At 35.5% G+C, this 22,123-nt stretch overlaps 1 pseudogene; it reads right to left on the bottom strand.

Moving 5' to 3' along the window:
- Positions 1–6,608: 6,608 nt before the first annotated feature.
- LOC122217069 lies at positions 6,609–8,288 on the bottom strand (annotated as a pseudogene).
- Positions 8,289–22,123: the final 13,835 nt, after the last annotated feature.

Genomic DNA, 22,123 nt, shown 5'->3' with positions numbered 1-22,123 from the left:
CGGTGCTATAAATGCTGCAGAGTGGTGTGGCTCTGCAAATTTAAAAGGCTACAATAAGACAAATGGATAAAATTGTACCTGCACATAATACAAAAAATAATAGTGCAAATCCTTACGTATAGCTGGGTTGGAGTCAAGGTTATGATTAATTTTTAAAGTATCTCTACTTTGTGTAGTGATCTATTTCCTTGGGTTGATGATAACCGAAGTCATAATAAAGTCAAAGTGTCTAATGATGTCCAACATGCCTAATAATACCCATTCATTCATATTGTTCTGCTGATGCATGGTTTAAATTTGATTTCAATAGAGGGGAAAAAATCATGATTGAAAGAGGAAAATGGAAAAGGATTCTATCACAAGAAATTATATTTATGGACTCAATAGTCTTCATTTACATGTAGAAAAATATGGAGTAACAAGTACTTTTTAAAAAATAAATAGTTTGAGAGAAGTTGAAGGTGCTGCACTGGGGAATTATGATCACATGCAGTGATCTTTGTTAAATAATTTGACATGGCTTTTATTCAAATAAATTGCTAGATTAGTAGGCAAGTTGAGAAAGAATATAGGTTTTATATAATTCACTGAGATGACTCAGTTCCATATTTTGTATTATATTAAGAACAAAATATAATGTTAATTAAATTTAATCTTAGATATGAATCTCTGAAATAATCTTCACCAGGATTTCTTCTACAGGCTTTGGATGCAGCAGTGGCCTTAAGCTGTTGCCATGAGGCTAAGAAGCCATATTACAACCAACAGGTCTGTGGACTAAATAGGCATATGACTGTTTTCATAAGAAGTCTATGACCTGTTTTGACAATTCCTAATTTAAATATGCAAAATATAGACATGAAGTATTTAAATGATGTATCCCTGCTCACACATCCAGTCAGTGACAGAGTAGTTTTCAAATATTCATTAGACTGAATATCCTCAGATGAGCACACGCATTATTGGGTGTCCTAGCTAATGACAAAGGAGCTTTTAAATATATTGTGTCACCCATTGTCTTGGTCAGCTCAGGCTTTCTTAACAAAATACCATGTACTGGATGGTTTAAACAATAGAAATGTATTTACTCAGAGTTCTGAAGTTTGGAAGCCTGAGATCAGGAGGCCAGTATGGTTGTGTTCTAGTGAGAGCTCTCCTCTTTGCTTACTGAGGGTCTTGCTGACTGAGGGAGATTTCTTCCTCTCTTCCTCTACTTAGAAGGCCACCACACTCATTTTGGATTAGGGACTCACCCTAATCACCTTGCTTAACCTTAACTATCTCCTAAAGTCCCTGTACCTGATGTCTTCCATGTATGAATTTGGGGAGGGGGCACATTTCAGTTCACAGTACCCCTTAACTTCTAGAACTTTTATTACATTATGCTTCATACAAATTTAGTCAAAACTCCATCTCACCAAAATTATACAACTACTTAGGTTAAATTTACATTTTAAATTTACATTTTTCTTTCAGAGCTAAAACTCAGATTTGCTATGCTGTTATAAAGAGAGTGAAGGTCTCAGGTGGTATATTTTGTTTGTTGGTTGGTTTCTTTGTTTCATTTTACTTTTTCCAGGGTGGTCATAGTTCTTATTTACAGCAATTTTTAAAACCATGGAAACCTATAATTCATGAATTTTTTTGGTAGCTGCAAGAATATATACATATATGCGTGTGTGTGTTTGTGTGTTTGTGTGTGTGTGTGTGGTGCAAATTCTTACTTATAACTGGATCGGAAGACAGAGTTAAGATTAATTTTTAAAATATCTTACTTTGTATAATGATATATTTGTATGGGGTTGATGATAACTAAAGTCATAATAAGTCAAAGTATCTAATAATGCAAAGTGTATAATAATGTTCAACATGCCTAAAATATCTATTCATTTATATTTTTCTGTTGATACATGATTTAAATTTGACTTCCACAGAGAAAATAAAGACCATTATTGAAATACACACACACACACACACACACACACACATACACATGGTTTTGTATAAAGTCTTTGGCCTAGGTCTTTATTTTTAGAGATAGTAGATTTCTGCATATGTGGTTGTAGTACATTTTGATTTCTCTAGGTTAGGTATGAATACAAATCACAAAATATTAATATTGAGATAGGAGATGCAATTACTTTCCCATCCTGAATTAATACTGCTAGCATACATGAATCATATCCCAGAAACAGTATTTTGTAATGTTCTTTCTGCTGAATAAAAAAAGTTAGAGTAAATTTGGTACTTTTACTGTATAGAAGTGGCAAGAATTCTAATATATGGATTTCATTAGATGTGCATTCACAATTCTTTTTGTGCTGCAAACAATTGCGAGAAAACAATATGCTGTGTTATTTTCAATGTAACTGAAAACCTATGGAGGAATTATGAAAGCAGAGAATTTTGACCCATTTAATGTGGTGCTACTAGGGCTTATGGATATGATGGTGCTCAGGGCATTTTTTGACTTCTAGAAAAATTGAAACTTAATAGGATAAGAACATTTGCATTGTTATTCTTAATAAGAACAATAATTATTGCAGTGCTAATAAATGGATGGTAAGATTCAAAACAGAATGAGCAGACCATACCATGCAATGCCTGTTTAAAGCTACTGTTAACGTTCATTCAAATACAAATCAAAATCCAGTAATAAATGATAAAGTAACTAGGTTAGCTATGATAAACAAGGAACAATAGACATTGTTTTTAATTCAGCTGGGTTTGGCTTGTGATCAAAGCAGCCTTGAAAGAAACAAGCTGAAGTGCAAGGAATCTCCAAATATATTTCAAAGATTATGTTTGTCTATCAAGGAATAGAATGGTGCTGTCATAGATTTGTCAAAATAAATACAGAAATACTACACCATTACTCTCGCTGTCTTCCTGGTGCATTTCAACTGCCCATCAGTGGAAATAATTTTCCTGTTTCCAGATACTTAATGTTTCTAGTATGCTTTCTTTACAGGTGTTGTGTGGCATAGAATATGTTTATAAAAAGACTCATTACTGATTACTACTGCCTGGAAATGGAAATTTTTCTGAAAGCTTGCTTTTGTCATTCTTTCTGAGATTCTCTTTGAATTCTCAATTAAAAAATTAGAAAACATTAAAAAATTGCAATGTGTACACTTTTAAAATGAGATATATATGCTATCAAATTCATCGATAAAGCTTATTTTCAATGAAATGAATGACATTTAAACAGACCCAAAGAGACCCCTAAAAATGTAAAAAAAAAATTTCTAAAAAATTACTAATAAAGCAGTTTAAAATTATTTTTTAAAATAAATTATGAATAAATATTTTTAAAAACTGAATAAACATTTACTACATATGTATTATATTTGAATTGAGTTGTATATATGCAATATTTTTTTTTCTTTTTTTCCTTTTTTTTCATTTCTTTTTTGGTGTTTAAAAATTTGGGATCAACAAAACTCAGTAAAATTCATTTACCTTCTTTATAGCAACATTTAGATGTATCACACAAACTTTTTCTCAAGTAAATTCAGTATCATTTTAGCTCCTCAATAACCTCCCCCCCAAAAAAAACCCCTTAATTTAGTCTTGATATTAAGTTGATTGACTGCTCAAGTAAATTATCTTCTTTCTCTGAAAAATGTCATTCTTCTCAAGTTTGAGTCAGTTCAGATATGAAGATAGTTGCTTCATTGGTTACATGAACACAACTATATTCCCAAATACCAAGTAAGGGATGAGCTGTCCATCTCAAGAGAAACTGCATCATAGTGAATCTATGCTTTTTGTATTAGCTCAGTAGTTCTTAAGTGATTTTGAGAAGTATCATAATTCCAGGGAAGTCTGCAGGAATTGTTTACATTTAACTATATGTGATTTATAATTTCAAGAAAACATCTCTTTCAATGCAATTTTTATTCTTATTTATTATTTTTCTATTTTTATTTATTGCAAATTTTGTTTAAAAACATATCTGACTTCCATTTCCGCCCCACATGGAATAACAAGGACCAGATACATCCTCTTACTTGAAACAACCAAAACACAAAATAAGTGAAACAAAGGTTGGCAATTCAATTGCACTGGGCAGTATGGTGCAGAGATCTGAGAGAGCTCAGAAACAAAGCAAGTGAACCATATGATTGCCTCAATTTACTGTCTTGAAAGAGTTTTCAAGTTGTTGTTCAGGAAAAAGAAACCCCGGCAGAGCCTAGAAGAGCTGAGACTTGTGGGCAGAGTGAGTGTTTGGGAAGACTAAGGCAACTGAAGTTCTCCAGATAGTGTACCAAAGAGGGAAATGCACAAAAAGAGAACACTGGACATCTGCAGAAGGTCTTTCTCGTTATTCAGCTGAATACTGCTGAAGGCATGTGTATGAGGAATCAATTTCAGGCAGGCAAGAACCAACTGAAAGGATTAGATGTGACTGTGCCCAACAGGTACACACAGCCAGCAATAGTGCCTATTCTCCCCGCCAGACTAAAAAACTTTACAGTTAATAGGAAATTGGATAGAGTCCTCAGAATAATCAATATAGACAAAATGCTGGTCTGCCCCTCCTAAAAGACAAAAAAGCAAGACCCAAAGTATCAAACTCCTAAGTAAATTAACTGTATCCGCAGAAGGGAGAAAGTTCAAGTATATTTATAAGAATGCAAAAATATCCAGTCAAAAAGGTAAAAATTTACAATATTTGACTTCTAATAACCTGGCATGTAAAGGAGCAGGGAAATAATATCTATAATGGGAAAAATCAAAACAGACCCACAACTGATAAAGATGTTAGAATTAGCTGAGTTTTGTCAGTTACAATTAGCTGACAAAAACATAACAGCTCTTTTAATGGTGCTCCACATTTTTAGAAAGTTAAGTAGGGACACAGAAGTAATAACATGACCCAAATCAAACTTCTAGAAACGAAATCTATCATGTCTTGCATGAAAAATACATGGGCTGGGATTAAAAGGAGAATATATACTGCAGAATAAATTAGTGAGCTGAAAACATATCAGTAGCATCTTTCAAAATGCAAACACAGAGAGAAGTGAAAATTAAGAAATAAACAGAGAGGGGCACCTGGGTGGCTCAGTTGGTTAAATGTCCAACTCTTGATTTTGGCTCAGGTCATGATCTCACAGTGCCTGAGTTCCAGCCCCACATCAGGCTCTGAGCTGACAGTGGGGCATCTGCTTGGATTTCTCTCTTCCCCCTCTCTGTCTGCCCCTCCCCCCTCCTTCCCCCTCTCAAATAAACTTAAAAAAAAAACACAAAAAAACAGAGCATCAGTGAGTTGTGGGTGATTTTAAGTGGCCGAAGATATGTAGCTGGGGTCCCTGATGGGGGACAGAGGTAGAGGAGCAGACACAGCGTTTGAAGAAATATTGGCTGAACATTTTCCAAATTTGATGACAACTATAAACCCAGAGTTCCAAGAAGCTCAACAAGACTTGCAAAACCACAGTAATAAGACAGTGTGTCATTGTCATAAAGATAGACCAATGGATAAAATGAACAGAATAGAGGAGCAGATTACAAAAAGTTTTGATAACCCTTTTGGAAATGATGGTACATTCATGATCTCTATTTGTTTCATGGATGTAGATATAATTTCATGGGTATATTCATTTGTCAAAATGTATCACAATTTACACATTTAGTATATGCAAGTTATTTTATGCCAATTAGATCTTGCTATAAAGTTACTAAAAAATAAGATACATCCTCAAGTACAAAACACTCAATATAAGATTAGGATGATTTCAGAAATAAAGAAAAACACTCCCACTGCTTTATAATTTAGTACTCAAGAAGTTAAAATTACTTTAAAATATTTTCATATTTAAATTATGCCAGGTTTCACACATGGGAAATGGCTATTCTTGTTTTTTTAGGCACTGTGCCATCAGCAAAGAAGCATTTATTGAGCATCCATATTTTACATTGCAGTGTGCAAAGACAATTGGAGTATGCAAAAATCATGCAGTATGCTTGCTCCCTTAGTATCTAACAACTTATTTGTGACCACCTTGTTACACGCACTATTATTATTTTGTATCCCTTTGTACATAAACACATATATGGAACACATATACATGTGTCCTTTATTCAAATACAGAGGATGGCATATTCTAATTTTGTTTAGTCTGTTAGAATAACATCTTTACCTTGTCACTGAGACATTCTTGTTAAAACCTACTTCTACCAAAAAAAGACCGACTTTGTTATCAAATGGGCTAATACCACATACTTTCAAGGTTGGTAAAGTCTATAGCTTGAAAATAATTTTTATTTTATTCATGTGACCTCTCTAATCCTGAGTCTTTCCTCATTTCTATGATAATCTGTTAGTATCTCTATTTTCCATCATTTGAGGGACTTCATTTACACATTTTTGTTTTCTGATTTTAAAGAGAAATTGAAAAATATTATGCATATTAATAGTAAACTGAACAAATATGATTTATATCTAAATCAAAACCTAAATATACAAAAATAATCAGGTTCAGAGTAAGAAAAACATTAAATAACTTAGCAGTCTCAATCTCCCATAATAAATGATCCCAAAACTTATAAATATTTCTATTTCCTATGGGGATCTATTGTGAATACTATTTTTTTATTCTTCATTAAACTTTTGTTTTAATGGGTCTCAAAATTCTGTGACAGATTTTTGGTCAAAGTTATTTCCATTAAAAAGTTCTGATTTTAAAAACTAATAACTTAAAACTGCCACACACACAAGAAAACAAATGGCCCACAAAACATTCTCCTTTCCTTCTGAAGGTTTTACGATGCATTGTTATCATTAACCAGTCTTTTACTATTAAACGTAAATGGCCAATTGGCACAAACAGTTCTGAGACTGTTCTTCTACCACTGATTAAGACTCGGGTGGCAGGTATTGGGGATAATATTCATTTAGCCTTCTGAGCTTTCTGGGCAGACTTGGTGACCTTGCCAGCTCCAGCTGCTTTCTTGTCCACTGCTTTGATGACACCCACAGCAACCATCTGTCTCATGTCACGAATAGCAAAACGGTCCAGAGGAGGATAGTCAGAGAAGTTCCCCACACACATGGACTTGCCAGGAACCATATCAACAATGGCAGCATCACCAGATTTCAAGAACTTGGGACTATATTCCAGCTTTTTTCCAGAACGACAGTCAATCTTCTCCTTCGGCTCAGCGAACTTGCAGGCAATGTGAGCTGTGTGACAGTCCAGCATAGGTGCATATCCAGTACTGATTTGGCCTGGATGGTTCAGGATAATCACCTGAGCTGTGAAGCCAGCTGCTTCCATTGGTGGGTCATTTTTCCTCTCACCAGCCACATTGCCACGACGAACATCTTTGACAGATACGTTCTTGACATTGAAGCCCACATTGTCCCCAGGTAGAGCGTCACTCAAAGCTTCATGGTCCATTTCAACAGACTCTACTTCAGTTGTAACATTGACTGAAACAAAAGTGGCCACCATGCCTGGCTTAAGAACACTGATCTCTACTCGACCCACAGGGACAGTACCAGTACCACCAATTTTGTAGAGATCCTGGGGGGCAGATGCAAAGGCTTGTCAGTTGGACGAGTAGGTGGCAGAATGCAATCCAGAGCTTCAAGCAGTGTGGTTCCACTGGAATTGCCATCTTTACGGGTGACTTTCCATCCCTTGAACCAAGGCATGTTAGCACTGGGCTCTAGCATGTTGTCACCATTCCGACCAGAAATTGGCACAAATGCTACTGTGTTGGGGTTGTAGCCAATTTTCTTAATGTAGGTGCTGACTTCTTTAATGATTTCCTTGTACCTCCTCTGGCTGTAGCGTGGCTCAGTGGAATCCATTTTGTTAACACCCACAATAAGTTGTTTTACACCCAGTGTGTAAGCCAGAAGGGCACGCTCACGGGTCTGCCCATTCTTGGAGATACCTGCTTCAAAATTCGCCAACACCAGCAGCAACGATCAGGACAGCACAGTCAGCCTGAGATGTGCCTGTAATCATATTTTTGATAAAGTGTCTGTGTCCTGGGGCATCAATGATGGTCACATAGCACTTGCTGCTCTCGAATTTCCACAGGAAGATATCAATGGTGATACCACGTTCACGTTCGACTTTCAGTTTATCCAAGACCCAGGCATACTTGAAGGAGCCCTGTCGCATCTCAGCAGCCTCCTTCTCAAATTTTTCGATAGTTCTTTTGTCAATCCCGCCACATTTGTAGATCAGATGACCAGTAGTGGTAGACTTGCCTGAATCTACGTGTCCAATGACGACAATGTTGATATGAGTTTTTTCCTTTACCATTTTGGTTTAGGTTTAGCAATGGTTTTCAAGACCCCAGTGTTCTGGTGGCAAACCCTTTGCAAAAAAACTGAATACTATTTCTTTACAAGTGTCAGGTATTTAACCCACAGCATGCCACTGGGTTCACTTATTTCACTGAAAGTTGGTTCATTTTGTGATTAGAATTATTTTACAACCTAAGTGTCATCTTTTCTGAAAGATATTTATCATCTCCAAAAAGGATAACATTTAATAATGAAGGGATAATGAAAGGAAATACGATGTTTTGAAGTGAGTGACAGAAACTCCGGTTAGTGGGAAATGAAAATAAAAAAGAAAAATAGAGACAATAGCTCTTATTTGTGGAGTACCTTGGTATTTACCAAGCACTTTCACATGTATTACCTCATTTAATCTTCACAACACAGCTATATGTTAAATCTGATTTGGGTAAAAGCAAGTTGTCTTTCAGAGAAATACATTTATGTTTTCACTATTGACACCATGTATCCCACAAAGGATTTTGAGTGACAACTAAAATGATTTGCTGAAACCTGACAAATAAGTGGTAAAAATGGGATTTCAAGCCATGCTTTCTGAGTCCAGTTCATTGTCTGAGGTTGACAAAGCACATTGAAACGTTTGTTTTGAATAATGCATCATTTCCCAATGATGAGCCATGGCATCTTGGGCTTTTGGTGCATTTAACTGTGTGAGAAAGTTGATGATCAATGGGGACTATGAATCATCCAGGGAGCAAATATAGCTTGATATGGCTAATTTGGACCCATGGGGGAACAAGGAAGTTAGTGTAACTGGGAAGAGGGCATAATCACAGAGAGCTGATCAATTCCATCACACCTAGTAGGGCAGAGTCCCTGAAGCTTCATAAGATATCAAGTTTTATTTTTTACATGATGGTGAAATTTATTAGTGCAGAACGTGTTGGTTTCTTTCCTCTTCAAAATTATGATTAGCAATACTACCTAGTCCCACCATAATACTTGTCAAATATATCTAATCATGGAAAATATTTACCATTACCTCTCCTGGAGAGCAGATGGTGGCAAAGTCACCAAAGCTAAAACAAGAGCAAACATCACTTAAAATGAGAAAGAATTGTCTATTCGATAAATGAAACATTGGGATAGAAGTAGACCCTTGTCCCCAGACACCATGGGCCTCTTCCCAATTGAATTGTCCTAAGTTTCCCTAAGAAACAGCCAGAATCCTGAATTTGAGTTGATCATTTATTACGTATATTGTTGCCTTTTTGTTTTGTAGATAAGCAATGTTTCTCTGTAATACCTTCTTTAAAAGACACATTTTCAAGGAAGAAATGTGAAATGCAATGAATTGACTGTTTTATCAAATCATACATTTAAAAATTTATTGTAACATGTAAAAGGAAAATTTGAAGTGAAAAAAGAAGTAGGATTACTTCAACCAAGAAGTCACTGTGTAAGTTTATTTTAATTTTTAATGTTAAAAAGTGAAGCTATTCACAAAATAATTGTTATTTCCCTTTAGGGATACCATTTTGAAATTCACAACTTTACTGAAACATGAATAATTGAATGTTAGACTTGTTGCAGATTTCATCAAATGTGTCGTTCTGCCCAAAGTTCTGACAAAGCTCAAATCTTGCCCTCTTCTAATGAGAACTCATTACTTTATACAAGTTAACTTGAAGATAAACTCAGATGAATCCAGAAAATATTATTCAACTGATCATTTATGAAAAAATACTGAAGAAAAATTATTGCCTATACAAAATATAGTTGTTTTATTAAAATATTCTTGGCTTTTGAAAATGCTTATTCCCTAAGCAAATCCATAGCATGTTTTTAAAAATTAAATTATGATGGTATATTCCATTTTCTTCAGTTGTTAGCACATGAATGCAATCATAAAAATGTTTCTATATAGTCTTCTATATGCTAAACATTGATACTAATTGCACTTCAATCAAAAATAGTTTATTTCTCACCTAGTGATAATAACAGTAATTATACTGGGGAAAGACAGGTGAAAATGCCTTCTGGACAGCCTCAATAAAAAAAAACCAAGGTTCAGAGACTCACCCTTGAACTAATTGAAAAGTATGTACTTCAGAATGTGTTTTTCCAGCCAAGAATATGCAGAGCCATCACCTACATAGAGAGCACAAAAAATGTTCTTTAGAATCTGAAAGTGTAATGGTAAAAAAGATATAATAATTAGTTATCCTATATTTGTTCTTATACATTGCAATTATACAGAATTACGCTGAAGAGTTCCTGAGGAAGCAGAGGCCATGGTGTTTCAATATCATCACTAACTAAATCTCTTACCATCCTATACATTTATACAGAGTTCTTTCTGTGGAAAAGACGAAGGTGGGATAAGATTATAATGCTATAGGGGCGCCTGGGTGGCTCAGTCGGTTAATCAGCCGACTTCAGCTCAGGTCATGATCTTGCGGTCCGTGAGTTCCAGCCCTGCGTCGGGCTCTGTGCTGACAGCTCAGAGCCTGGAGTCTGTTTCAGATTCTGTGTCTCCCTCTGTCTGACCCTCCCCCGTTCATGCTTTGTCTCTCTCTGTCTCAAAAATAAACGTTAAAAAAAAATAAAAAAAAAAAAGATTATAATGCTATAATGCTGCAATGTAAAGCTAATAATTCCTTTTATTGATTTTAACAAAACTTTAAATTACATTTTCAGGGAGAGGGAAGGACCTTGAACTACCAGGTTCAGGTAATTTATTACAAAATTTGAGAGCTAAAAAGAAAAAAAAAATCTAAGGTTGATATCTAAATGTTTTATTTTTTTCTTCTTTGGTTTCAGCCAATCTGAAAATCATGTTGATCATTTCCCATAGCCGGATGTAAATCATGGCTAAGGAGATTAAATCAATGGAGCAGCAAAACTTTGACCAAAGGAGCCAGGTGCGGTGTAAGGACAATGATTAAAATAAGCACAGAGTAAAGGAATTTTGAGAAATGGCACAAGTGTTTGGCAGATAACAAACCAACTGGAATACCGTGCCTCCACTTATTCTTCTAACTCCATCATGTGGGCCAGGAAGAGGTCTGTACAATGCATGGTGCCAGGATTTCCTTCATTACCATGGGATGGGGAGCGGTTGCAGGAGCACCACAGGATTTTGCTTATAATGGACACTTCCTTTTTAATATGTGATTTTCCCTTGCTCCTAGCATGCCACAATCCCTTGGCATTCCTCTAACTCATCAGACTGTGCTGCTCACCTACTGCTTGCTATCCTTCCTCTTCTTTCAGACTTTCAGTGCTACAGGGACCCAAGCCTCAGTCCTGCTCTTTCCCCTTTCCCCATTTACATTCAGCTCATCATCCATGAGTTCATCTAACTCCATAACTTTACATCGTATTGTATATGTTGATGACACTCGATTGTCTTTTTATTTTTCCCTCTCAACTCTCTCCCCTCAATTATACACTCATATACCCACCGATTTTCCTGCTTCTATTACTCCCATCCTAATTCAAAGCATATTATCGTTCTTCCAGATTACATAGTAGCTTTCTAACAGCTATCCTTGATTTGACTCCCACAACCCAACCTGAGGACCCCACTCTATATCAACCCAAAAAGCCAGAATGATCTTTTAATGCATTGGTCAGAGGATGCCTTTTCCTCACTCAAAACCCAACAGTGGTTCCTCCCATTTTACTCACTGTGTAAGCTAGATTCCTCATGATGGCCTACAAGGTCCAGCTCACCATTGCCTTTTCTGAGAGTGGCTCCTACTCCCTCTCCTCTCTCACTTCTTTCTGGAAGAATAGCACCCATAGAGTGCTAGGCATATGTCAGCTAAGCTTTTGCTATCAGGCCTCTCCTCCAGCCCTCAGCCTGGAATTTTTTTTGTCAGATATCTTTTTGACTTGGGGCTCAACCTTTCATCTCCTTCACATTTATCCCAAAGGTTACCTTCCCTCAAAACTTGATTTTATATCTTACTCAGTATTAAAATCGCCCCATAGATTGATTTTTTTTTCTCATTATGTTTTAATTTTTCCCTAGCACCATATTTCTTTATACACAGTACAATTTACCTCCTAATGATGTTTATGGTTCAACATCTGTCACCCACCACTACAATATAAGCCAACCAAAAACAAATTATTTTTTTCAGTGATATCCAGGGACTAGAACAGTACCTTGTACATAGTAGACCTTCATCAATATTTGTTAAAAGAACAAAATTGGACAGAAGGAGGAGAGGTGGAAGGAACACTAGTATATTTATGAAAGCTCTCCTACTTCAGCTAAGAGAACAAAAAGGATATTGCAGATGATTCTCCTACAGGAGAAATATCACAACTTCAGCATTTGTGCAATTGCAGTTCTAGAAGCAAAAATAGATATACTAATTTTAATACAGTTGATAAAGACTGTGTAATTCGGAGAAAAGGTTACATTTTCAAAGAATATATTTCAGGCACTTATAGAGATCAAGAATTTGCATCTTAGCCATAGGATCTAAATGGGACACAGAAGTGGAAATGTGTGGAGTACAGAATGAGATAAAAACAGAAAGAAGCAGATAGAACATCACACTTCTGATGGAAAAGAAGAGCATATGTCCTAGAATTATAACAGGGATGGCTATAGCTAATCTCCAATAAAGGATATCCTACTGATGTATTTGAGAGGCTGTACATAAAGAGCCATAATCTCTGGAGCCAGTCTACCTGGCCCAGCTGCTTAAGAGCTCTGTGATCTCGGCCAGTCATTTCACCTCTCCATGTTTTAGGTTTCTGATCTCTTACACAAAGATAATAATAAAACATGAACCTTAGAGAGATGTAACTAGGATTAGAAGAGTCGATATGCGTCAAACAGGGTAGGATCTGGCAAATAGTGAAAGGCACATAACATGAATGATTAGCAGTAGTAGCCGTAGTAGTTACCCAGTGTCCTGATATATGACATAATGACATCCAAAACGGTAGCTCCTGGCACCTGTGCACATAATTCCAGACAGACTCACATATTCTGTGGTAATCAAAACTGATTTCCACATGTCCCAGTGAGAGACAGTGTTAAAGGAAGCACTGTGAACAAATAAACTTGAGAAACATGTACTATATGTACATCTTTTTGGAGATTCATTTCTACAAAGATCTGCTCTGTCCTGTACTAAAAAAAATCCATTTTTTTTAGCAATTTAAACAATTTTCCACAAGTTTTTCCTTATGGAAACTTTAGTTATATAATATACACTAACAATTGATATTTATTTAATAAGGAATTGACAGATTTATATTGGTACTCATAATGCTGACTTTCTTATATATAATTCACACTCTTGTGATGTTGCCTTGTTAATGGACAACTTTCTGAATTTGTCAGTGCTGTAATCATACATATGTGCTTGATTCATTATATTAATCTCTTCAATGTACTTTCACTAAAAAAAAAAACAAGTGATAATCAAAATATTTTTATGCAACGAAAATTACAAAAAATTTGTGTTGCAATGATAAAAAGTTCCAAATAACACTAAAATCATTAAGACAGAATATTAGGTATGCACAGAGGGCTAATTTTAAGCTCAATGTTAATTCAAATGAATGTAGACTGATCCGATTGTCATAAAAAAAAGAAAAACAGAACATTAACACAATTCAGGACATACAACCATGAACACGTATATTCTAAAGTTCTGAGATGTAAAGAAAGGTTTTTCTAAGTGTTCCGGGAAGGCACTACTTTTGTATGACATATTTTCATCATATGTAAAATAAAGATTGTGGCCCCCATAATTCAGCTTCCCCTGTAGGTATCTGACCACAACTCCCACCACTCTCCTCTTCCATTACTTTGCTGTAGTCACCCCAGCTTACATGCTATCCCTTGAACACATGGGACTTACTCCCACCTTGAAGGCTTCGAACATGCCGTGTCCTATGTCCACAATGCACTTCTCTTCCAGTATCCTCACAGGTCCTACTCAACCAACTTACGTCTCTGCTCCAATGATCCCTCTGTAGTGCAGCCTTCTCAGACTGTTGCATTTCCATTGTCTTTGAGGCTCTATTTTTTTTAAGTTCATTTATTTATTTTGAGAAAGAGAGAGAGAGGAGAGAGAGAGAGAGAAAGTGCAAGTAGGAGAGGGGCAGCAAGAGAGGGAGAGAGAGAGAATACCAAGCAGATTCCTCACTATCAGTGCAGAGCCTGATGCAGGGATGGAACCCACAAACCATAAGATCATGACCTGAGCCGAAATAAAGAGTTGGACACTTAACCTACCGAGACACCCAGGTGCTCTGCTGCTCAATTTTTTTACACAACATTCATCAAAACCTCTCATATTCCATATTTCAGCTCTTTATTTTCTGATTTTCTTCACTAGAATGTTAGCTAGTAAAGGACAAACTTTCTTGCCAGTGGTGTTCACTACTATATCCTTTTAGACTAGAACAGTGCCTGGTATATAGAAGACACTGAATATTTGGTGAATAAGTGAATGAAATATTGAAGACATCAATAAAAAATCCAGATGCATTTGTTTTTCATAGTTTTAGCTGCCTAATAAACATTTCCCCCTATCTGTCCAATACAGAATCCTGCCTAGAATCCTTGTCTCTGTGAGTAGTGCCAGTCCAGTCAGGAAGGCACGTAGAATCTTTCTCTTTCTATTTCACTGCCTCTGGTTACTCATGGGGAATGCAATACATCATCTTAAATATTTCTCACGCTGACCCTTTCATATTGTCACTTCCACTGCCTTAGTTCAAGCCCTGATCATGTTTTATTCAGAATTTTATAACTGTTTCTGTAATGTTCCCTCCACCCCATTCTATCTACACCACTCCCATCCTTGTTGGTATATATAACAAATATATCAGATTGATAGGTCAGATCATGCCACCTCTTTCATCAAAATTCTTCCATGGCCCTTTACCGTCCATAAGAAAGGAAAAGTAAACTATTTGCATACCATAGTGGGTCTCAGCCTCACCTCCTTTCTCTATATCTCTGCTCTCTAGTCATGGTAAATTATAGATGGTTCCCTGAAACTTTTCCAGTCTGCGTGTTTGCACAAACTGCTCCCTCTGCTTAGAAGACAGTTTCCTTCCCTTTGGCCTCATGCTACTTCCTGACTCAAGCCCTGTATCTATTCTATGAAGCCTACTTAGAATACACCAATCACACACTTTTCTTCTCTACTCTTCTGTAACAATGCAAGCACTGGTCATCCTATTGTATTTATTGCTTTAAATTCCTCCATTAGTCTGCGAGGCCCTCAAAGACCAGGGGCACATTATATACTTTTTAAAAATTTTACTTTTAATTTTTTGCACGTCCTCCAGTGTGTGACACATAATGAGTTTATACAAATTAAATATATGAAGACATTTTAGCGCAAATGAGACCAATTTCATTCATCTTATTTGATAAACTCCCTCTTTTTTAATGCTATTGAAATTCCAGTTTCTCTAGTGTTCATTAGATAGTATTCATATATCTACAAAAAGTTACACTTTCTCCAAAGATAAGCTTTTGAAAATAGTAAAAACTTTGAAATACATCTAATGACAAAAACAACTTTTTTTTTCTTTCAAACCAGTAAAAAAGTATATGGGAAGTGGAATAATTGAATACTGTTCATAAATACCTTAATTTTCCTTGTGCATTTGACTTAAGTTCATTAATACCATAAAAATGTTTCTAGTGTAAGTTTTATTTAATTGCATTATATATTTAAGGTTTTCACATACATGTATCACAACTTTTTTTTTTTCCCAAAAATATAACAGCAGTTAGTCACAGGGCCTCAGAATCTCTTCTCTTAATGCCCCAGTCATGATTTCAAGGAAATTCAGCGCTTTGTTTTCTGTGCTCTGTTATAAGACCACAGGGAACTATAGTTGCACAAAGAAGAAGATCAATTAAGAGACAGATGATTCTTTCTGATATTTTGGGAACATGGTCTCTACACGATTTTTAATTCTGTTTTTTTTAATCAGTCTTCAGAGAAAATTCCATTTAGATTTATTTTTGTGGCAGCCATGAAAATGTGCCACTCAGATCTCCTGCTGTGAAGAGTATAATGGACTGACTGTTGGTCCCAGCTGCTGCCTGTCTGGATCCACCATTTCATTTCTTGCCAAGTTCTGCTTCCCATGGCCTGCTTCCAACCAATGACTAAATATGCACTGGTACTAATGCAGGCTTATCAAGTGAGATGCAGGATTCTAGCGACTGTCTTTGGCTGGAAGCCTCCCTATAGGTTTGACCAAAGCTTTCTCACAACTATACTGGAGTCTGAGACTCTTCCCACCCAATCCTCTTTCCTTCCCTGTCTCGTTTCACAGGCATCAGACCTGCACTGCGGCATAAATCTCCCCGAGCCCTCTCCTATTCAGTTCCCAACCAATGTTTGGTGTACTTAATCCCTTCTTGGCAGACCCAAACTAATGCACATCTCAAGTAAAGTTGACTCTATTGTCACAGAAAGACAGCTAACTAGAAGTAGAGTAAACGTACGGTAGGATCAGAAGATTGGTATAATATTTTGTCAGGGTGATTCAACACTTTCACATTATTATCAATTCAATCAATCATTCATTCATTCAACTTTTCTTGAATGACTACAATATATAGGAAATCTTCAAGACATAGGATCAAAAATAAAAATCCTACACTTTACTGTCTTTTCCTTTCTAGTGCTAATATAATTCTTCTCTATTCTAACATTATGATTCATCAATAATGAGCAGTCTCCCTGAGCATGTTGTAGTATCTCATTCCTGCATACCTTAGTCCAACTTCTTCCTCTGCTTAGAAGGTGTCTCTCTACTCTCTGCTGCTCACCTAAATGTGTTATCCTTCCCAGTCTCCACCTGCTTAACAAATACCTTCCTATTCACCTTCTAGGTATCCTCTCATATTCGATCGGCCATGTGAAGATTTCTATGATGCTTTAAAGTGGATTCAAATGTTCCTGGGATTGTCAAGTATCTAGTTATTTAAACAAGCAGCCCAGTAAAAGTAATCACTAAATGCTAACCAGAAAATAAATTGGAGTATGGCTGTCTTCAATATTTCACATCATGCCTCTTATCTGTTGTTGTTATTCCACAGTTATTTTTATAAAATATATGTAAACATATTCTTGCAACTATAGATGCTTTTTTCCTTATACTTCCAATACACTTTAATGAACAAATAAGATCCCATTTAATGAGGGAGATGTATATATGCACAGATAGTTTTAATGCACTTAGACAAATTCTTTAAGGGAATATAAATTATTTGTTGTTTGCAATAGTAAGCAATGGCATATCAAGAAGAGACATCTCAGGGTCTTAGAAGCCTAGTATCTCCCTCGGAGATCAATGGAGTTTAAGTTATATGTGTTTTCTCTCCCCCAACATCTCATTATTTCAATGATTTTTGATTTATTTTAATAAACTGCTGTAATGAATTGGGTGAATTAAATGACAATAGTATTTTTGAAAAGAAAGGACATTTTCGTCAACAATTTCCACATTTATTTTCTCATCATTTTTGATGATGTTGAGGCAGGGTTCTTTATTTGCTTTGCAAGTGGAGAGGGAATCTTACACTTCCTAATATGACCATCTATATTTGAGTTGGAAAAGTCAGAACTTTTATATTTAAACATTTTTATAAGCCAAACCACTTCTTCCCCACAAAGTGTAACTTGTTAAAGATTCAACAAATATTACGTGTCAACAAATATTATTGTATCTATGATGTGCCACTCTTCCCAATTGTAGGGTATATTTTATAAAATTTCTGAAGGGATGCATCAATATTACAAATTCAAAACGTTATTTTCTCTCCTTCTGAATAGATTTTATTAGTTATTTGATGTCAACTTATTTGCTAGGCACTAAAACTCAATATAATTAATTATTATATATTTGAATTATACATAAATACAGTTAAATACATTTTGTATTTAACATTCATAATTTGTAAGGCTTTCTTGCTGGGTATGTGACATAGTCATTTTAATAATAAATATATATTTATATATATTTACTGAAAAGAATGGGTGAATCACTTAAATAACATTTTCCTGACCTTCTTCAAGAAATAATGGCTGCCTATTATTTTAGTACCTTTTGGGTATAATTATAAAACTAGGGAAGCCCAAAGAGGACACAGAAGAGCTGCAGCATATGTTGTTCTCTCCATATTCAGTCCCCAGTTTTCCTTTCAGAGTAAATTTAAAATAAATGGCTGTGGTGACGTGGAAGTCACATCTAGGGAAGATCATTAGGGATAACGTGCAAGGCATGAGCCACGGAAATGGCTGCTGGGTTGCTGTGGGTGAGGCTTCTGGAAAAGTGCAGTCGAAACTTTCCCACCCATTGCTCTGGGACGCCAGAATCAGATCCCAGCTGACAAGCCTAATGGTATTTAGGCCTGTGACAAATCTGATTTATTTGGGTGTTCTTCCTCTGCTTCCATAAAGGAATTGCTGATGTGGTGACATATTAGTCATTGCGCCTCTAGAGCCGTTTCTTCTGCTGGTAGCGGAACCTCTGTTCAGCAGGACCATAAATTTATTTCAGAACCAGTGTCACGTTTCTGTTCTGCGTGAAGACTCTGTTAGGTCCTCTGTCAAGCAAATCCCCCGACATCCATTTTCTCAAAGTCAAGATGTCTGGCTAGACAACAATTTACTTAATTAAGGAGAACGCTTCACAAAACGCTGATGGAGTGAGGGAGGAGGGGCTTGGGCTGTGTGAAGAAACAGTGGGGCTTGCAACTTGATCATTTAAGTGAAATTAGAATTGAAATGTATCATTAAGTATGATTGCCCCTAATATCTGAAGCAGTGCTGTCTGTTCCTTTCTCCCTTAAAATCTAATTACTGTACAACCAGAACTGCCTTCTCCGTAGTAACTTTTAAGAAATAGTTTTATTTCTGGAGGTGTTTTCTCTCACAGAGTCCAGTAGTTGCCTTTGCCTTTACACCGCTGGGAGTTAAATGATCAATGACTAGATTTTTTTTTTTTTTTTTTTCTCTTTGAGTCTCATGCTTTTTCTCCCTGCTATTAACTGAACTTTATCTCCCAACAAATTCCTTCTATGCTGGCTGGTGTCAGTTCTCTAGAATCCTTTTCTTTTTGTTCCCTCTTACCTCTCCAGGCTAAAGGAAATTTTATTCTTATTTTTTCTTGGCAACGGTGTAAACTAAAATATTAAAGAAAAATATATTAACACCAAAATAAACACTCTGCTTGTTTTGTTTTGTTGTTTTGTTTTACAGCTGGTAGACTCTGGTACACCAAATCATGATTACTGATAACACATTCTAGCTACGCTTTGCAATGCTTTCTGTTTTTACCCTCATACTCATCTGTTTATTCTTATTTTAATGGGATTGCAAATCAAAAATTGGGCAAATTGTCTCAGTGTGTGAAGTTTAGAGTATTCTCTCTTTTTCTTTTTCCACTGAAAATATATCTAAACTTTTCTACAATGGTAAAATTGTAGGCACTTTATAATGATCATATTGTCTTCGTCTTGGCAAATATCAGTTAGGTATGAACATTGAAGGAAATCATCCTGTGCCATTCTTTTTTTTTTTTTTTAATGTTTTATTATTTATTTTTGAGACAGAGAGAGACAGAGCATGAACGGGGGAGGGTCAGAGAGAGGGAGACACAGAATCTGAAACAGGCTCCAGGCTCTGAGCTGCCAGCACAGAGCCCGACGCGGGGCTCCAACTCACAGACCGCAAGATCATGACCTGAGCCGAAGTCGGCTGCTTACCGACTGAGCCACCCAGGCGCCCCATCATTCTTTATATTTAATTGAATCATGGGAATTTTCTTTTGGCTAATATTTATCAATTTTATTTTATTTGTATTGTTGAAATAGTGATTTTCAATATTTTAATTTTATTGGAACTTTTAAAGAGAAAATAAAATGATATTCTTCTATTTTAGGGTATTTAATCCTAATATTAGTAATTTGTACTTATGAAAAGTCTTGCAAAGCATGAATTCTACTGGTTGACCTATAATAAATACTAAAAATATCATAGGAGTTATTAAAATCATTTTATAATATAGATGCCTTATATCTTTATTAAAAATTATCAATATTTTGATTCTTCCAATCAAAAGTGAATATCTTCCAGTCTCACATGGATATACCTATGACTGATCCAAATAGGAATGGATAGGTTTACCCCAGGTATCATGCTTATAAGGTATTCTTTAGCTGGTTGGCCTGTTTTTATCCAAGGTTAACAACTGTAATTTTACATTTAGTAAAGCTGATCCTTATGCTTCCTTTTAAGCTATTCATACCTAACTAAATATTTTTTAATGTTTATTTATTTCTGAGAGAGAGCAGCAGAGCGTGAGTGGGGTAGGGGCAGAGAGAGAGGGAAACAAAGAATCCGAAGCAGGCTCCAGGTTCTGAGCTGTCAGCACAGAACCCGTCGCAGGGCTTGAACCCATGACTGCAATATCATGACCTGAGCCAAAGTCAGACGCCCAACCAACTGAGCCACCCAGGAACCCCCATACCTAACTAAGTTATTTGTTACAAACTTTATAATAAAAAACAGTAGAAGTTATTTGAAAACAACAAACCCTTGTAATGCAATGCATAATGTAGGATTAAAAAACATGTGGAATGAGAATTTCTGGTGCTTATTTTTTAACTGGGTTTTTGGTTTTCTTAATGTGGAGTTTCAAGCATTCTTTGTATATTTTGGATATGTAATTTGCAAAATTTTTCTCCCAGGCTGTGGGTTGTGATTTTATTCTCATAAGAGTACCATTTCCATATCAAAATATTTTAATTTGTATTTAATCCAATTTATTCTATTTTTTATTGTACACCTTTAGTGTTATATATAAAAACTTATCATAGAATCAAAGGTCACATACATTTTTTTCTCCAGTGTTTTATTTTACATATTTTATCATTTGATGTTTTACATTTATGTCTATGATACATTTGAAGTTCGTTTTTGTATAACATGTGAGAGATGAGTCAAGGCTCATTTTTTTGTGTGTGTATATATATATATTACACACCTTTAGTGTTATATATAAAAACTTATCATCGAATCAAAGGTCACATACATTTTTTTTTCTCCAGTGTTTTATTTTACATATTTTATCATTTGATGTTTTACATTTATGTCTATGATACATTTGAAGTTCGTTTTTGTATAAGATGTGAGGGATGAGTCAAGGCTCATTTTTTAGTATATGAATGTCTAAATGTCCCAATACCATTTGTTCAAAACACTGTCCATTCTTCACTATGTTGATTTTGAAACTTTGAGAAAAGCCAATTGATTATCGTTGCGTGGGTCCATTTCTGGACTACTATGTTCCACTGAACCATCTATCCTTACTGTAAGTCTTAAAATCATGTAAGAGTTTTCCATTTTTTTTCTTTCCAGAATTGTTTTGGCTATTCTAGTTACTTTGATGTTCCATATAAAAATGATTGCTTGGATTTTTGAATGGGATTGTATTGAATCTCTACATTAAATTGGGAAGAATTGTCATCTCGATAATATTGAGTCTTCCAATCCATTAATATTATATATATTTCCATTTATGTAGACATTATTTGATTTCATCAATATTTTATATTTTCCAGCCTATATAACCTACATGTTTTGTTCATTATTAGTGCAAATACAAAATGATATAGTCACTTTGGAAACCAGTTCGGCAGTTTCTTATAAAGTTAAACACACATTTACCATACCAACCCGCAATCCTGTTCCTACTTATTCAATGAATTAAAAAATATGTTCATACCAAAATCTGTATGGAAATGTTTATAACAACTTTATTTAAAAAGTGGAGGAAACC

Source organism: Panthera leo, chromosome B1 (assembly GCF_018350215.1).
Source record: "Panthera leo isolate Ple1 chromosome B1, P.leo_Ple1_pat1.1, whole genome shotgun sequence".
Lineage (NCBI taxonomy): Eukaryota > Metazoa > Chordata > Mammalia > Carnivora > Felidae > Panthera > Panthera leo.
The sequence above is the reverse complement of the archived record's forward strand: the minus strand, read 5'-3'. Positions and strand labels throughout refer to the sequence as shown.